The 18845-nt window shown below is 45.5% G+C and overlaps 1 protein-coding gene across 1 annotated transcript in view; it reads left to right on the forward strand.

The window, feature by feature from the left end:
* Positions 1-18845, forward strand: part of LOC139409497 (phosphatidylinositol 3-kinase regulatory subunit gamma-like) — a 307517-nt gene that overhangs the window by 49933 nt on the left and 238739 nt on the right. The window lies entirely within an intron of this gene.

The raw sequence follows: 18845 nt of genomic DNA on the forward strand, positions 1-18845 counted from the left end.
TTCTACTCCTTATAGTGTGTTTTAACATGTGGAGTCATTATACACCTTATAGTGTGCTTTAACATGTGGAGTCATTCTACTCCTTATAGTGTGTTTTAACATGTGGAGTCATTCTACTCCTTATAGCACATATGTCAGAGTCAAGGCCCGCGGGCCACATCCGGCCCGCAAGAAGGTTTTTTACGGCCCCTGGGATGATCTTGATTTATTATTAGAACCGGCCCGCAGCAAGCCGGCAGCCCGCAGATCTTTTACACGCACCAATACTACATTTCCCACAATGCAAAGGTGACGCACCGAGCAGTAGGCTGCTTCATTTCAATATTTATTGGCACAGCAGTCGTCAGCATCACAGTAAAATTAACTTTCAGATACCCATCAAAAATGGCAAAACGGAAGGTGGATACTGAGAACCGGGGGTTTCAAACAAGGTGGGAGTCGGAGTATATGTTCACGAAGGTAGCTGGAAAACCTGTGTGTCTTCTGTGTGGAGAAAGTGTGGCGGTACTGAAAGAGTATAATCTGAGACGACATTATGAAACGAAACACGCGGACAAAAACAAGAATATGGACATGGAACAAAGGCTACAAAAGGCAGAGGAATTAAAACGAGGCCTCAAATCTCGACAGGCTCTGTTCAAAAAAGCCAAATCACAAGGCCAGGCTGCTGTCAAGGCCAGTTTTATTTTGGCAGAAGAGATCGCTAAATCAGCCCGGCCATTTACGGAGGGGGATTTCATCAAAAACTGCATGATTAAAGTTTGTGACGAAGTTTGCCCAGAAAAAAGGCAACTCTTTTTAAATGTGAGTCTGAGCAGAAACACCATTGCCGAGAGAGTAGACCAGTTGTCCATCAATCTAAAAGAGCAGCTTGTGAAAAAGGGAAAAGATTTTATTGCATATTCCTTGGCTGTGGATGAGAGCACCGACATTTCTGACATTGCCCAGTTGTCAATTTTCATCCGCGGAGTGGACTCCAACCTAAGCGTGACAGAGGAGTTTTTGGCTTTACGTCCTATGCATGGCACAACTACGGGGCATGATTTGTATGAAGAGGTGTCAAGATGTGTAAATGAGATGGAGCTGCCTTGGGAAAAACTCGTGGGTTTGACAACCGACGGAGCACCTGCGATGTGTGGACACAGGAGCGGACTGGTGGCGAAGATACGGGAAAAGATGCAAGAGGAAAACGCGACAGGTGAGCTGACAGCTTATCATTGTATCATACACCAGGAAGCGTTGTGCGGTAAAGCCTTGAAAATGGAGCATGTAATGAGCATCATCACGCGCACAGTTAACTTTATCAGAGCCAAAGGTTTGAATCACCGCCAGTTCAAGGCATTTCTGACGGAGTTAGAAACGGAGCATGGTGATTTGCCTTATCACACAGAGGTGCGATGGCTAAGCCAGGGAAAGGTGCTTCAAAGATGTTTCGAGCTTCGTGAGGAGATTTGTCTGTTCTTGGACAGCAAAGGGAAAGACACAACACAACTCCGAGACGAAATGTTTCTGTGTGAAATGGCTTTTCTGTGTGACATTACGAGTCATCTGAATGCAATAAACTTGCAGCTGCAGGGTCGGGATCGTGTCATCTCTGATATGTACAGTACAGTGAAGGCATTTAAAACCAAACTGACTCTGTGGGAGACGCAGATGCGGAAAGAAAATTTGAGCCACTTTCCCAGCTGCCAGACCATGAAAGAGAAGCTCTCTACCAGTGCGTTCCCGAGCACACAGTTGGCTGATAAAATAGGTATGCTTGCCGCTGACTTTCGACGCCGATTTGCTGACTTTGAAGCACAAAAAAGCAGGTTGGAACTGCTCGGTAACCCATTTGCTGTTGACGTGGAAAGCTCACCACCAAACCTCCAAATGGAGTTGATTGACCTCCAATGCAATGATGCACTGAGGGCAAAATATGCGGCAGTGGGTGCTGCGGAGTTCGCCCGTTTCCTCCCCGGCACAATGCCCCAGCTGCGCATCCAGGCTGCTCAAACGTTGTCTATGTTTGGCAGCACATACCTGTGTGAACAACTGTTTTCTTTGATGAACCTGAACAAAACATCACACAGAAGTCGACTTACTGCTGAACACCTCCACTCAATTCTGAGGATTTCTTCAGCTCAGAGCCTTACCCCGAACATTGATGAACTTGTGGAAAAGATGGGACACCACCAAGTATCACCCTCAACCTCAAACAAGTGAACATTACTGTGCAATCACATATTTAGAGTTTTTACTCAGTTCAAGTTTAAAAGTTAAAATTTAATATTTGTTTTCACTGCATGTTACTTCTCCTTAAACAAAGTGTTGTTTTTGATTAATAGATTTTTGCACTTTATTTTTTTGTATTTCAATCCAATTATATTTTAAAAATATTTCAGTTGAGTGGATGATAGAAAATTGCTATTATTGTTTTTTCTTTGAAGTAAATTTAGCCCACTTTTGCTAAAATAGAAAATATAGTCTACTGATGGTGCCTTGAATACCGGTTTCTTTCATTTAATGTTCATGTTATGGGGATATTTATATAAAGGAAATTTGTCTTTTGTGTCTGTTGAAAATTAAAGATTACTGACAGAGCCATAAGAAAATATTGCTTTATTTATCTGATCATATTGTAATATATTTGTTAGGTTTTCAGTAGGTTCAATTAGGTTCACTAGACTATATGCGTCATTTAAAAATTTTTCAATGAACATTCGAACAGTCCGGCCCTCGTCTTGTAGCTGATTTTTTTATTTGGCCCTCCGTCCATTTGACTTTGACACCCCTGCCTTATAGTGTGCTTTAACATGAGGAGTCATTCTACACCTTATAGTGTGCTTTAACATGAGGAGTCATTCTACTCCTTATAGTGTGCTTTAACATGTGGAGTCATTATACACCTTATAGTGTGCTTTAACATGAGGAGTCATTCTACAACTTATAGTGTGCTTTAACATGTGGAGTCATTATACACCTTATAGTGTGCTTTAACATGAGGAGTCATTCTACACCTTATAGTGTGCTTTAACATGTGGAGTCATTATACACCTTATAGTGTGCTTTAACATGTGGAGTCATTATACACCTTATAGTGTGCTTTAACATGTGGAGTATGTCCAGATTCTGAAATACAAATGTTCACATTAATTTATTTAACATTAAAAATATTATGACATATTGTTTGGAACAATATACTCTACAAGTACATCCAATTTCCAGAGGCGAGAGAAAACAAATATGTCTCTAGTTCTCTTTATTTACTCACCCAACAGCCAGAATTATAATTTCTGCTGGTGGAACAATGGGAGCAGGCGTGGGTAAAATCACGGAGGAAACCAAGCCAAGCCAGTAACAGATACATATTACAACTTAGGTTGTGTTGTTTGCTCTGTAACCCATTCGTTCACACGCCACCGTGATAAACAATAAGGCCTTGACAACAACAAGACAACAGTCACACAGTGGTGGAATAAATTCAACTACACATATGTTTGTTTCATCACAAAACCAGAGAACAACATCTGTCTGGTAAATCCTACAAATAAAATATTGCATGTAACAAACAGTTACAGTATATTACCTGCAACTTGGTAAAGCAAGTTAATGTGGTTAACAATTTACTAAACAACTACTGATTTAGAACCACTGAGTTACTTCAAGTCAGCACAAAGACAACAGGAGCAGCCATATCAACTGAAACATTGTCAAATCAACACGGCTATATACAGTATGCTTAGTTTGATACACTGAAAATAAACTTAAAGATACCAAAATAATTTAGTCCAATCAATGTTGCTAAATATCATGTGGCTGTTCCGTACTGATTTCTGTCTGTCCGTCCGTCCGTCCATGCGTGCGTGTGTGTGTGTGTGCGCAAATATAAAAAACAATTTGGACTCTACTTGTAGACTAGTTGAATGCCAATGCCATCCTCCTCTCTTTCATTGTTGGCATAAACGGTCTATGGCTCTGTCATACAGTATGCTTTTAGTTTTTGTTGTCATAGATAACTTAGCTACAATGCTTGCTAGCCTAACTTCCTCGCATGGGCAACAAAGAACCAGCTAATTTAGCTAGCTAGTTAACGTGAGCCTAAAAAGGCTCCATCTAGGCTACATATCGAACATCAATCGTCTCAGGCCAACATATTAATTTATGGTTAGATCAGAATCGCCGTCATAATAATTGGCCTGTTCAGAGAATTAAGTCAAAACCACAAGTCGAAATTCCCATCTCCATCCATGGCCTAGGAAAGGGACCATCTAGAAAGCTAGCTACTGCAGGACATCAACACAAGCAGACCAGAAACTAAAATGACGTTTTGCTTAGGATGTGATTTGATTGGGGTGAAGCCAAATCCAAACTGGCCTACTTTGGGGGGCGTTTTGCTGTGAAGGACCACCCACAATTGAGTTCTGATTGGATGCTGATTGGCTAATTCTTTAATATTTTTTTTTTTTATAAAGGGAGGCCAAATGCTTGCTGGTATCAATCAATCAAATGCTACAGCGACAACATGTCATACTCTTTTGATCCAGACAGCATCAGATACACGGGCAAAACATACTGAATCAGGCCTATGTTGTAGAGTGGCCAGACGGAAGCCCGCTTGCAGTTTGCCAAAAGTCACCTAAAGGACTCCCATGCCATGAGAAACCAAGATGGAACTCTTTGTCCTGAATGCCAAGCGTCACATCTGGAGGAAACCTGGCACCATCCCTACGGTGAAGCTTGGTGATGCCAGCATCATAAAACGGGGGTGTTTTTCAGCGGCAGAGACTGGGAGACTAGTCAGGATCGAATGAAAGGTGAACCGAGCAAAGTACAGAGAGATCCTTGTTGAAAACCTGCTTGCGAAAGTAAGGTACGCCACTGAGCACTATGTGGACATTCGTTAATGTATTACAGTTTTACCAAGAATTCATACCACTGACAGACTTCAATGAGCAACTACGCATATATCTAAGGTGATCCGTCTATTTGGTAATAATCATTGACCCTCTGGTGGTATAGGTAACTTGTAATGACGCCTCCAGAGAAACCTGATTTAAAATAAAGGTCTTATTTATCAAACTACTACAGGCGAGATTAGGTTTGGCTGATACAGAAAAATTAAACAAGGATTTTTAAGTCATTAAGAACAAGTTGATTGACAAAGTCATGAACAGTTTGAAGAATTTAATAAAATACATTTGGTTGGACTTTAATCAAAAATATGCCTCTGGAGTCAAAATGACCAGGCGATAGTCTAGTCCGCCCCCCCCCCCCCCTCAAAAAAATGGACCGCGGACCGCCATTGGCCCATCCCTGGTCTATAAGATGGAAATGACAAAATAATGGACCCTTGAAAAAAAATGAATGAATTAGCATAAATGGGAGAGAAAAGTGAGATCCGAACACAATGCAGACACAATTCAGGCCAATGTGCACGCATTTTAATACCAGGTGTAACGGCAAGTCAATGCGAGGCCCGTGTTCAGAATGTAATCCTATCACAGCTGTTCCGATAGGGATAATGATAATGATAATGATAATGAACGACCCCTAAAGAAACAGCTTTTAATTTAATCAATTGTAGAGTTGATTAATCACATCTCTATTTTTAAAAGCTGATGATGCTCCACATGCATCAGGAGTGGGCTGACTCTGCAACAGGCAGTGTGTTTAGATGCAGTGTGTACGTGCCGATAACTGCCTTGTTATGTGAGTCATATTCACAGTGATTAGCCCAGGAAGCACGGTCTAAGTTAGGACTGCGAATACCCTTCTAAGTTATTAACTCCACTCTGCTAAACCCTCACTTCCACTCAAGCATCACTAGAACCACCTGTCATCAAACTGCAAATCACTCATAGATGTTATCTATCAAATATTAATATACTCTTAATTAGCAGACTGTTTACACTAACAGAGTTAGAGGTCAATTTCATTCCATTCCTGTCAATTCAGGAATCGAATATCACTCCTGCAGTGAAATTCCATGTATATTTCAACTGACAGGAGTTCAATTGAAATGGAATTGTCCTCCAAATTGACTTCAGGTTACTTTCAGGTGGAAGATCTGGCCTTAGACATTCTCTCTGTCTGTCATGTCTTCAAAAAGAGATTATTTATTTCATAACCAGGCTTGCATGACTGTGTGAAGGTACTGTAGGGCAGACCCTGAGCTCTGACACACACACACACACACACACACACACACATGGATCAGACGAGACGAGATGAGAGCTGTCTAATCTGGGTGTAGAGATGAATCCTTGTCAGATCAGGCCTTCAGACAAAGCAGAGAGAGACAGAGCCCAGTGGCAGGACAGGACATCTGTCACACAGTACTGCTGACGGAGTGTTGTTAGGGGTGACCATATTATGGGATGTCTGTGGCAGTCTGCTCAGTACAGTGCAGTATCCCCCTCTTATGACTACGTACCCCCCTTAATGGCCTAAATAATACCCCTCTCCAACTGCTGAGTGTCCCAAGGAGAGCTATCTACAAACCCCTTCTATCTCACAGAGTTACATTACCCTCTTCCGTAGACAGATATCTTCCTTATTGCCCCTATGTGAGTAGTGATGAGCCCTAGTCTCTACAGCACAGACAGAGATAGACAGATATCTTCCTTATTGCTCCTATGTGAGTAGTGATGAGCCCTAGTCTCTACAGCACAGACAGGGATAGGCCTGATCACTACTCACATCTAGATAATGATGATATAGCAATGTTAACATTACCGTGCCCTAGCACAGCCTACAGTATCTGACAGTATAATACTCTTAATGACAAGAGAGATTGTCTGGGAGAAATAAAGGGATGATAATAATAATAATAATGATAATAATGATAATAATGATAATGATAATAATAATGATAATAATGATAATGATAATAATAATGATAATAATGATAATAATAATGATGGTAATAATGATAATAATAATGATAATACTACTACTAGTAATAATAATAATGATAATAATAATGATAATAATAATAATGACAACAATTACAATAATAATAATGATAATAATAATAATACCAATAATAATAATAATTACAATAATAATAATAATAATAATGACAATAATAATAATGATAATCATGATAATACTAATAATGCTAATAATTACAATAATAATAATAACACTGATAATGATAATAATAATTACAACAATAATAATAATGATAATGATAATAATAATCAATAATCATAATGATACTTATAATGATAATACTATAAATGATAATAATAATGATAATAACAATAATGATAATAGTGAAAATAGTGAGAATGAGAATAATAATAATAATGAGAATGATAATAATGATAATAACAATAATGAGAATAATGAGAATAATAATAATGAGAATTATAATAATGAGAATAATGAGAATTATAATAATGAGAATTATAATAATGAGAATAATAATGAGAATAAAGATAATTATGTGAGGGGGGTGTGAGAGGAGGGGGGTGTAGAGAGAAAGAGGAGAAGAGTAGAGGGGTGGAAGAGGAGAAGAGGAGAGGAGGTAGAACAGGAGAGGGGATAGAACAGGAGAAGAGGAGAGGGGGTGGAAGAGGAGAAGGGGTAGAACAGGAGAAGAGGAGAGGGGGTGGAAGAGGAGAAGAGGTAGAACAGGAGAAGAGGAGAGGGAGTAGAACACTAGAAGAGGAGAGGGGGTAGAACAGGAGAAGAGGAGAGGGGGTGGAAGAGGAGAAGGGGTAGAACAGGAGAAGAGGAGAGGTGGTAGAACACTAGAAGAGGAGAGGGGGTAGAACAGGAGAAGAGGAGAGGGGGTAGAACAGGAGAAGAGGAGAGGGGGTGGAAGAGGAGAAGAGGAGAAGGGGTAGAACAGGAGAAGAGGAGAGGAGGTAGAACAGGAGAAGAGGAGAGGAGGTGAAACAGGAGAAGAGGAGAGAAGGTAGAACAGGAGAAGAGGAGAGGAGGTGGAGCAGGAGAAGAGGAGAGGAGGTAGAACAGGAGAAGAGGAGAGGGGTAGAACAGGAGAAGAGGAGAGGAGGTGGAACAGGAGAAGAGGAGAGGGGGTAGAACAGGAGAAGAGGAGAGGAGGTAGAACAGGAGAAGAGGAGAGGAGGTAGAACAGGAGAAGAGGAGAGGAGGTAGAACAGGAGAAGAGGAGAGGAGGTAGAACAGGAGAAGAGGAGAGGAGGTAGAACAGGAGAAGAGGAGAGGGGGTGGAAGGAGGGCATGATAGAGGGAGGGTTGGAGGCTGTGAACTGAGCCAGTTTAATTGCCGTGCTCCAGTTGGAGAAACCAGTTTTAATTGGCTGATAGGTTTCCTGTGAAGGTTGCCAGAGGCAAGGTGTGGGCAGGCTGGCGTTTGTGTGTGTGTGTGTGTGTGTGTGTGTGTGTGTGTGTGTGTGTGTGTGTGTGTGTGTGTGTGTGTGTGTGTGTGTGGCCAGAGGCGAGCAGCAGTGCTTTTGTCAGTCCAGAGTTTGAAACCCAGAGCGACAGCCCACATCCGACATGAGTTAATAATGTATAACACTGCCTTTGAGGATGTCCCAGTTCAGCAATCAATGTGCGTGTGTGTTTGTGCATGTGTACGTGCGTGTGTGTTTGTGCATGTGTACGTACGTGTGTGTGCACACTGCAATACTCAGGAGGCTATTGCCCTTAGTCTCCACCACTGTACAGTACTGTATGTATCCATAGGAACATAGCAGGCACTGTGCACTGTAAGAGGTCGAGCTGGGAAGACCTGTAGCCTGTCAGCTTGCAGTCACAGGAAATGTCCTGCTAGCACATAAATCCTCAACAGGAAGTTGTGTGTGAGTGTCTGTCTATGTGGGAGCATGCATATTTATGTCAACTGGGGCAGCCTCTCTTTGATATAATTGCAAGGATGGAGTGAAAGTGAGTGTCCAATTCGTATTCCTGTCGGTCTCTGGCGTGCAGCGTACTGACACTATGAGTTATGAGCAGTGAGCAGGATGTGGACCAGAGCGTGTGTGCGATTGACAGGACGGTTGCTAATGGGAAGCAGGAAGTACGGTGTGACACCTGGCCCAGAATCCTTTTCCCGTACTTCCATACCTAATCTCTGGTGGACAGATTCATTTAACATGAATAGAAGTAGCATCTGTCCACAGACTGTGGGATGCGAAGACAAACAACAAACTTTGTTTTTATCACTGATCATTTGGACAAATCATGATTTCACATCTTTCGAATGTGGAATGGGAGGGGACATTTTGCCCATAGACTTGGGAGGGGACTTTTTGCCCATAGACTTGGGAGGGGACATTTTGCCCATAGACTTGGAAGGGGACATTTTGCCCATAGACTTGGGAGGGGACATTTTGCCCATAGACTTGGGAGGGGACATTTTGCCCATAGACTAGGGAGGGGACATTTTGCCCATAGACTTGGGAGGGGACATTTTGCCCATAGACTTGGGAGGGGACATTTCGCCCATAGACTTGGGAGGGGACATTTCGCCCATAGACTTGGGAGGGGACATTTCGCCCATAGACTTGGGAGGGGACATTTTGCCCATAGACTTGGGAGGGGACATTTTGCCCATAGACTTGGGAGGGGACATTTCGCCCATAGACTTGGGAGGGGACATTTCGCCCATAGACTTGGGAGGGGACATTTCGCCCATAGACTTGGGAGGGGACATTTCGCCCATAGACTTGGGAGGGGACATTTCGCCCATAGACTTGGGAGGGGACATTTCGCCCATAGACTTGGGAGGGGACATTTTGCCCATAGACTTGGGAGGGGACATTTCGCCCATAGACTTGCCTGAAACTAGAGTTTCCGTTTAGAGGAGTGGTTACTTCACTGGACACTTTAGTACAGTTTCGAACACGTCTCACCCTGAACTTAATAGAGCATCTGACTCCATTCCACTAGACTTTAGTCCCGGCGTGTCTGTGATTACACCACACCAAACTACACTACACTCAGGTTTGTTGACCAGTGGTGTGTATATAAGGTGCTATACTGTCTAGCATACGCTACTGGTCACATCAACCTTGGTGCTGGAGAGCTTTGTGCAGGCTTTTGTTTTCGCCCTATCACTTACTTATCAGCATGTGTGGGAATGCTTGTGAGTGCATTCCTGTACTGACATGTGCACGTGTGCCTTGTATACATGCGTTGGTGAGTGACTGGCTAGGGGTGTAAAACCCTTACCCCTTACAGCTTGGTACACTATAGTGGCTTTGTGAAATGTGGAACATGCAGAGTGTGGTTTTGTTGTGCTGCCTGCTGTAATACGGTTATCCTGGGAGGGATAAAAGGTGCTAAATAGACAAGTCAAAAAGGCTGTGTGATTATTGTATCATCTCAGGTCAGGACACCTGCTATCTGGATGTGATTAAACACACCACCCGGTACCGTGACACATATCCAACTCATGTTGTAGGCTCGCTCCAGGCTGTGGGTTTGTGTTATGTGTGTATAGTATGTCAGCATGCAGCCACGTGGGCTTGATGTCACGGTAGGTGACGTGTGTGTCTGTGTGTGTGTGTGTGTGTGTGTGTGTACTTCCATGCTTCCGTGTGCTTTTGTGTGTTTGTGTGTGTCTTTGTTTGTGTGTTTGTGGGTGTGTTTGTTTGTGTGTTTGTGTGTGTGTGTGTTTGTTTGTGTGTTTGTGTGTGTCTTTGTTTGTGTGTTTGTGTGTGTCTTTGTTTGTGTGTTTGTGTGTGTCTTTGTTTGTGTGTTTGTGTGTGTCTTTGTGTGTGTCTTTGTTTGTGTGTTTGTGTGTGTCTTTGTTTGTGTGTTTGTGTGTGTCTTTGTTTGTGTGTTTGTGTGTGTGTGTGCACGCATTTATGCATGTGCAGTGCATCCGGAAAGTATTCAGACCCCTTGATGTTTTCCACATGTTGTTACTTTACAACCTTATTCTAAAATTGATTAAATAAATGTTTTTTCTCATCAATCTACACACAATACCCCATAATGACATCACAATACACCATAATGACATCACAATACACCATAATGACAAAGCGAAAACAGGTTTTTAAAAAAGAATTCAAACGCAATAAAAGTAAAAACAGAAATACCTTATTTACATAAGTGTTCAGACCCTTTGCTATGAGTCTCGAAATTGAGCTCCGGTGCATCCTGTTTCCATTGATCATCCTTGAGATGTTTCTACAACTTGATTGGAGTCCACCTGTTGTAAATTCAATTGATTGGTCATTATTTGGAAAGGCACACACCTGTCTATATTAGGTCCCACAGTTGACAGTGTGTCAGAGCAAAAACCAAGCCATGAGGTTGAAGGAATTGTCTGTAGAGCTCCGAGACAGGTTTGTGTCGAGGCATAGATCTGGGGAAGGGTACCAAAACATTTTTGCAGCACTGAAGGTCCCCAAGAGTACAGTGGCCTCCATCATTCTAGAATGGAAGAAGTTTGGAACCACCAAGACTCTTCCTAGAGCTGGCCTTCCGGCCAAACTGAGAAATCGAAGGAGAAGGTCCTTGGTCAGGGAGGTGACCAATAACCTGATGGTCACTCTGACAATGCTCCAGAGTTCATCTGTGGACATGGGAGAACCTTCCAGAAGGACAACCATCTCTGCAGCTCTCCACCAATCAGGCCTTTATGGTAGAGTGGCCAGGCGGAAGCCACTCCTCAGTAAAAGGCCCATGACAGCCAGCTTGGAGTTTGCCAAAAGGTACCTAAAGGTACACGATTGTCTGGTACAAGATTGTTTGGTCCGATGAAACCAATATTGAACTATTTGCCCTGAATGCCAAGCATCACATCTGGAGGAAACCTGGCACCATCCCTACAGTGACGCATTGTGGTAGAGGCATCACTCTGTGAGAATGTTTTTCAGCAGCAGGGACTGGGAGACTAGTTAGTATCGAGGGAACGATAAACGAAGCAAAGTACAGAGAGATCCTTGATGAAAACCTGCTCCAGAGCTCTCAGGACCTCAGGACTGGGGCCAAGGTTCACCTTCCAACAGGACAATGACCCTAAGCACACAGCCAAAACAAAGCAGGAGTGGCTTCGGGACAAGTCTCTGAATGTCCTTGAGTGGCCCAGCCAGAGCGGGACTTGAACCCGATCAAACATCTCTGGAGAGACCTGAAAATAGCTGTGCAGCAATGCTCCCCACCAAACCTTACAGAGCTTGAGAGGATCTGCAGAGAAGAATGGGAGAATTGGAGAAACTCCCCAAATACAGGTGGGCCAAGCTTGTAGCGTCGTACCCAAGAAGACTCGAGGTTGTAATCACTGCCCAAGGGGCTTCAAGTACTGAGTAAAGGGTCTGAATACTTATGTAAATAATGTGTTATTTAAAAAATGTCTATAAACCTGTTTTTGCTTTGTCATTATGGCCTATTGCGTGTAGATTGATGAGATTTTTTTTAGATCCATTTTAGAATAAGGCTGTAACGTAACAACATGTGGAAAATGTCTAGGGGTCTCAATACTTTCCGAATGCACTGTATGTGTGTGTCTTTCCACGCAAATGGCTGTTAGCAGTATATAATTGACTTCACCTGCTATCTGCTCTTTCCGTTCCGCTCTGGCTCTAGATTTTATTCTAGCCTTCGCACATGAGCTCTGTGCAGATGAATATATGTTATTAACTCCATCCATCCCTCTATACCTCCATCCATCCCTCTATACCTCCCTCCATCCCTCTATACCTCCCTCCATCCATCTATACCTCCCTCCATCCCTCTATACCTCCCTCCATCCCTCTATACCTCCCTCCATCCCTCTATACCTCCCTCCATCCCTCTATACCTCCCTCCATCCCTCTATACCTCCCTCCATCCCTCGGTCCCTCTATACCTCCCTCCATCCCTCTATACCTCCCTCCATCCCTCTATACCTCCATCCATCCCTCTATACCTCCATCCATCCCTCTATACCTCCCTCCATCCCTCTATACCTCCCTCCATCCCTCTATACCTCCATCCGTCCCTCTATACCTCCCTCCATCCCTCGGTCCCTCTATACCTCCCTCCATCCCTCTATACCTCCCTCCATCCCTCGGTCCCTCTATACCTCCCTCCATCCCTCTATACCTCCCTCCATCCCTCGGTCCCTCTATACCTCCCTCCATCCCTCTATACCTCCCTCCATCCCTCGGTCCCTCTATACCTCCCTCCATCCCTCTATACCTCCCTCCATCCCTCTATACCTCCCTCCATCCCTCTATACCTCCCTCCATCCCTCGGTCCCTCTATACCTCCCTCCATCCCTCTATACCTCCCTCCGTCCCTCCGTCCCTCTATACCTCCCTCCGTCCCTCTGTCCCTCTATACATCCATCCCTCCATCCATCCATCCCTCTATACCTCCCTCCATCCCTCTATACCTCCCTCCGTCCCTCCGTCCCTCTATACCTTCCTCCGTCCCTCTGTCCCTATATACATCCATCCCTCCATCCATCCATCCCTCTATACCTCCCTCCATCCCTCCGTCCCTCTATACCTCCCTCCGTCCCTCTGTCCCTCTATACATCCATCCCTCTATACCTCCCTCCATCCCTCCGTCCCTCTATACCTCCCTCCGTCCCTCTGTCCCTCTATACATCCATCGCTCCATCCATCCATCCCTCTATACCTCCCTCCATCCCTCCGTCCCTCTATACATCCATCCCTCCCTCCCTCCCTCCCTCCCTCCCTCCCTCCCTCCCTCCCTCCCTCCCTCCCTCCCTCCCTCCCTCCATACCTCCATCCCTCTATACATCCATCACTCCCTCATCCATCCATCCATCCATCCATCCATCACTCCCTCCATCCATCCATCCCTCCATCCCTCTATACATCCATCACTCCCTCCATCCATCCATCCCTCCTCCATCCCTCCATCCATACCTCCACCCCCCCTCCATACCTCCATCCCTCCCTCCATACCTCCATCCCTCCCTCCATACCTCCATCCCCCCCTTCCATACCTCCATCCCTCCCTCCCTCCATACCTCCATCCCCCCCTTCCATACCTTCATCCCTCCCTCCATACCTCCATCCCTCCCTCCATACCTCCATCCCTCCCTCCATACCTCCATCCCTCCCTCCATACCTCCATCCCTCCCTCCATACCTCCACCCCCCCTCCATACCTCCATCCCTCCCTCCATACCTCCATCCCTCCCTCCATACCTCCACCCCCCCTCCATACCTCCATCCCTCCCTCCATACCTCCATCCCTCCCTCCATACCTCCCTCCATACCTCCATCCCCCCCTCCATACCTCCATCCCTCCCTCCATACCTCCATCCCTCCCTCCATACCTCCATCCCTCCCTCCATACCTCCATCCGTCCCTTCACCCCTTCTACAAGCCCAGGGTATTAACATTTAATAATAGTTAATGAGTGTGTGTCTGTCTGTGTGTGTGTGTCTGTGCGTCCGTGTGTGTTTGTGCGTGTGCGTGTGCATGTATGTGTGTGCATTATACAAAGGGGATCGTTATTTATGATTTGAATTGCTGACTGATGTGTGGCTCAAATCGTCTTAGCTTCCTATGATCCAATGGGTCATCAACCCAATGACCTTTCAGTAAGTTTACCAGTGACTCCAGTGAACCCACTGAACCCCACTCCATCCAACGCCAACCTTGAATGACGCATACAGTAACACAATCTGTGTTCGTAACAGGTTGGCCATAGTGGATAGATACAGTATGTAGCACTTCCCATCAGATTCAAAACACTCAACACGCGCAGTAGTCATTTTGTGCCGGGACCGTCATTACCGTACCTCTGTTTACTTTACTCACTATTTGTTTGTTGTAACTGGGCCAATGTTCTCCCTGTGCTCCCTTCCTCCATTGTCTAGCTCTCTCATTTCTCTTCCTAATCAGGTGACAGTGGATCTGAGGAGTATTCCATTCTGTAGGTTATCAGTGAACAAGGTCTTTTCCACCTCGAAACTATCAGACATAGCAATGGTTGAGTAGTCTGGGAAGCCCAGAAGCTAAGGGCAATGGTTGAGTAGTCTGGGAAGCCCAGAAGCTAAGGGCAATGGTTGAGTAGTCTGGGAAGCCCAGAAGCTAAGGGCAATGGTTGAGTAGTCTGGGAAGCCCAGAAGCTAAGGGTAATGGTTGAGTAGTCTGGGAAGCCCAAAAGCTAAGGGCAATGGTTGAGTAGTCTGGGAAGCCCAGAAGCTAAGGGCAATGGTTGAGTAGTCTGGGAAGCCCAGAAGCTAAGGGCAATGGTTGAGTAGTCTGGGAAGCCCAGAAGCTAAGGGCAATGGTTGAGTAGTCTGGGAAGCCCAGAAGCTAAGGGTAATGGTTGAGTAGTCTGGGAAGCCCAAAAGCTAAGGGCAATGGTTGAGTAGTCTGGGAAGCCCAGAAGCTAAGGGCAATGGTTGAGTAGTCTGGGAAGCCCAGAAGCTAAGGGCAATGGTTGAGTAGTCTGGGAAGCCCAGAAGCTAAGGGCAATGGTTGAGTAGTCTGGGAAGCCCAGAAGCTAAGGGCAATGGTTGAGTAGTCTGGGAAGCCCAGAAGCTAAGGGCAATGGTTGAGTAGTCTGGGAAGCCCAGACGCTAAGGGCAATGGTTGAGTAGTCTGGGAAGCCCAGACGCTAAGGGCAATGGTTGAGTAGTCTGGGAAGCCCAGACGCTAAGGGCAATGGTTGAGTAGTCTGGGAAGCCCAGAAGCTAAGGGCGAGGAGGGAGGATGAGAGTGGAATGAGAGGAGAGAGAGGGCGAGGGAAGAGAAAGGAGAGCACATTAGGTGATCTTTTTGTGTGTTTTAAGCAACATGGTGCATGTGGTTGTGAAGAAGGCCAAACAAGCACCCCGTTGGGAGAGTAGACCATTATCTCTATTCTACTATTATCTGGAGCCCCACACACACACACACACACCCAAACGCTCTCGCTCTCTCTCTCTTTCTCTCGCTCCCTCTGTCTCATGCTCCCTCTCTCTCTCTCTCTCGCTCTCTCTCTCTTTCTCTCACTCCCTCTGTCTCATGCTCCCTCTCTCTCTCTCACTCTCTCTCTCTTTCTCTCGCTCCCTCTGTCTCATGCTCCCTCTCTCTCTCTCACTCTCACTCTCTTTCTCTCGCTCCCTCTGTCTCATGCTCCCTCTCTCTCTTTCTCTCGCTCCCTCTGTCTCATGCTCCCTCTCTCTCTTTCTCTCGCTCCCTCTGTCTCATGCTCCCTCTCTCTCTCTCTCTCTCTCTTTCTTTCTCTCGCTCCCTCTGTCTCATGCTCCCTCTCTCTCTCTCTCTCTCTCTCTCCCTCTCTCTCTCTCTCTCGCTCTCTCTCTCTCTCTCTCTCTCTCTCTCTCTCTCCCTCTCTCTCTCTCCCTCTCTCTCTCTCTCTCCCTCTCTCTCCCTCTCTCTCTCTCTCTCTTTCTCTCGCTCCCTCTGTCTCATGCTCCCTCTCTCTCTCTCTCTCTCTCTCTCCCTCTCTCTCTCTCTCTCGCTCTCTCTCTCTCTCTCTCTCTCTCTCTCTCTCTCTCTCTCTCTCCCTCTCTCTCTCTCTCTCCCTCTCTCTCTCTCTCTCCCTCTCCTTCCTACACTTCCTGTCCTTTTCCACTTTCTTTTCTCTAGCTCTCATTTCTCTCTTTTCTCCATTTCCCTGACCTGTACCTGCTTCACTTTATCTCCTCCATGTCTTCTCTCTTTCTCCCTCTCCCCCCTCTTTTGACCCCTCTCTCACCCTCTACCCCCTCTTTTCACCCCTCTTTCTCCCTCTCCCCCCTCTTTTCACCCCTCTCTCCCCCCTTTTCACCCCTCTCTCCCCCTCTTTTCACCCCTCTCTCTCCCTCTCCCCCCTCTCTCTCCCTCTTCCCCCCCTCTCTCCCCCTCTTTCCTCCCTCTCTCCCCCTCTTCCCCCCTCTCTCCCCCTCTTAGCTCCCTCTCTCCCCCTCTCCCCCTCTCTGCTCTCCCTCTTTGCTCTCCCCCTCTCTGCTCTCCCCCTCTCTGCTCTCCCCCTCTTTTCCCCCCTCTCCCCCCCTCTTTGCTCTCCCCCTCTCTGCTCTCCCCCTCTTTTCCCCCCTCCCCCCTCTTTGCTCTCCCCCTCTCTGCTCTCCCCCTCTTTGCCTCCCCCCCTCTTTGCTCTCCCCCTCTCTGCTCTCCCCCTCTCTGCTCTCCCCCTCTTTGCTCTCCCCCTCTCTGCTCTCTCTGTTCTTCCCTCTCTCTCCTCTCAGATAAGTTGCTGTATGCCTATGCATGTGTTATGTGCTCTCAATTTCACTCTAAAGCTCCCTTCTGCTTTTACATAAGCCGGGCTGGGGCACTGGAACAGCAGGCTGGCTGCTTAGGATGCTTAGGATACTCTAGGCTCTGAATCACCATGCTGGATGAGTGGATCTTACACTGGCACACAAACAGTCAAACTCGCATTAACAAACACACACACACACACCTCTAAACACAAACACACAAACACACACACACACACCTCTAAACACACACACACAAACACACAAACAGTCAAACTCGCATTAACAAACACACACACACACACCTCTAAACACACACACAAACACACAGACAACTCTAAACACACACACGCAAACACACAAACACAAAAACGCACACAAGCATACATGCATAAAAACACACACACCCCCACACACACCCTGTAAAACAACACATTTCACCCTGTCTGGTGTGACAATAAAACATAACTTTTTTTATACATACACATACACACACACAGAACGGTTCCTCCTTAAATACACATAAAGCACACATTCACACACATAGTCAGATGTACATAATCTGGCTTGCACAAACATAGAGACGTGCACACACAGTCAGATGTACAGTAATAGGCTGAAAACTAATGCTACTGATATACAGACAGTGACTCTCTCTCTCTGTGATCTCGGCAAAATGACTTCACTGCAGTCTTGGTTTCTACAGCATTGGTCCTGGTTTCTATAGCATTGGTCTTGGTTTCCATAGAGTTGGTCCTGCTTTCTATAGCATTGGTCTTGGTTTCTACAGCATTGGTCTTGGTTTCTATAGCATTGGTCTTGGATTCTATAGCATTGGTCTTGGTTTCTATAGCATTGGTCTTGGATTCTATAGCATTGGTCTTGGTTTCTATAGCATTGGTCTTGGATTCTATAGCATTGGTCTTGGTTTCTATAGCATTGGTCTTGGATTCTATAGCATTGGTCTTGGTTTCTATAGCATTGGTCTTGGATTCTATAGCATTGGTCTTGGTTTCTATAGCATTGGTCTTGGATTCTATAGCATTAGTCCTGGTTTCTATATCATTAGTCCTGGTTTCTATATCATTATTCCTGGTTTCTATATCATTAGTCCTGGTTTCTATAGCATTGGTCCTGGTTTCTATAGCATTGGTTCTGGTTTCTGTAGCATTGGTCCTGGTTTCCATAGCATTGGTCCTGGTTTCTATAGCATTGTGTGTGCATGTGCCCTCTCCGTAACAGACTTAAAGCAGGATGAGATGGAGGGGAGGAGCGAGGGAGACAGAAGGAGGAGAAGTGTTCTCCTGTCCCCAGGTATCTCTAACAGGCTTGATTATTAGACCTGGGCCCTCTGGGCAACGAAGGAATTAGACAGCTCACTTGACGACAAAAGGTCTGGAGCCGCGGAGACGGTTACCACAGTGAGGGTTTCCATGAAGAAAGGTTGTTGATTATTACTGGATGGATGTGTGTGTGAGGCTTGGTGGAACAGGGGAATAGCCATGCTGAGCTCTAAGACATCTCAGAGGAGATCTATTCCTCTGGATGCTAGGCAGTTTGGTAGTTCACCACTGTCTGAATACAGATACATTATCTATCACTACCCTTCCTCCCAGAATCAAAGTGAGACTATCCAGCCCTCTGCTCCCACAGGACAATACTGTAGAAGGCCAATCTATTTACAGAGCTGACAAGCTAAAAATCTGTCGTTCTGACCCTGAGCAAGGTAGTTAACCCACTGT

Source organism: Oncorhynchus clarkii, chromosome 5 (assembly GCF_045791955.1).
Source record: "Oncorhynchus clarkii lewisi isolate Uvic-CL-2024 chromosome 5, UVic_Ocla_1.0, whole genome shotgun sequence".
Taxonomy (NCBI): Eukaryota; Metazoa; Chordata; class Actinopteri; order Salmoniformes; family Salmonidae; genus Oncorhynchus; species Oncorhynchus clarkii.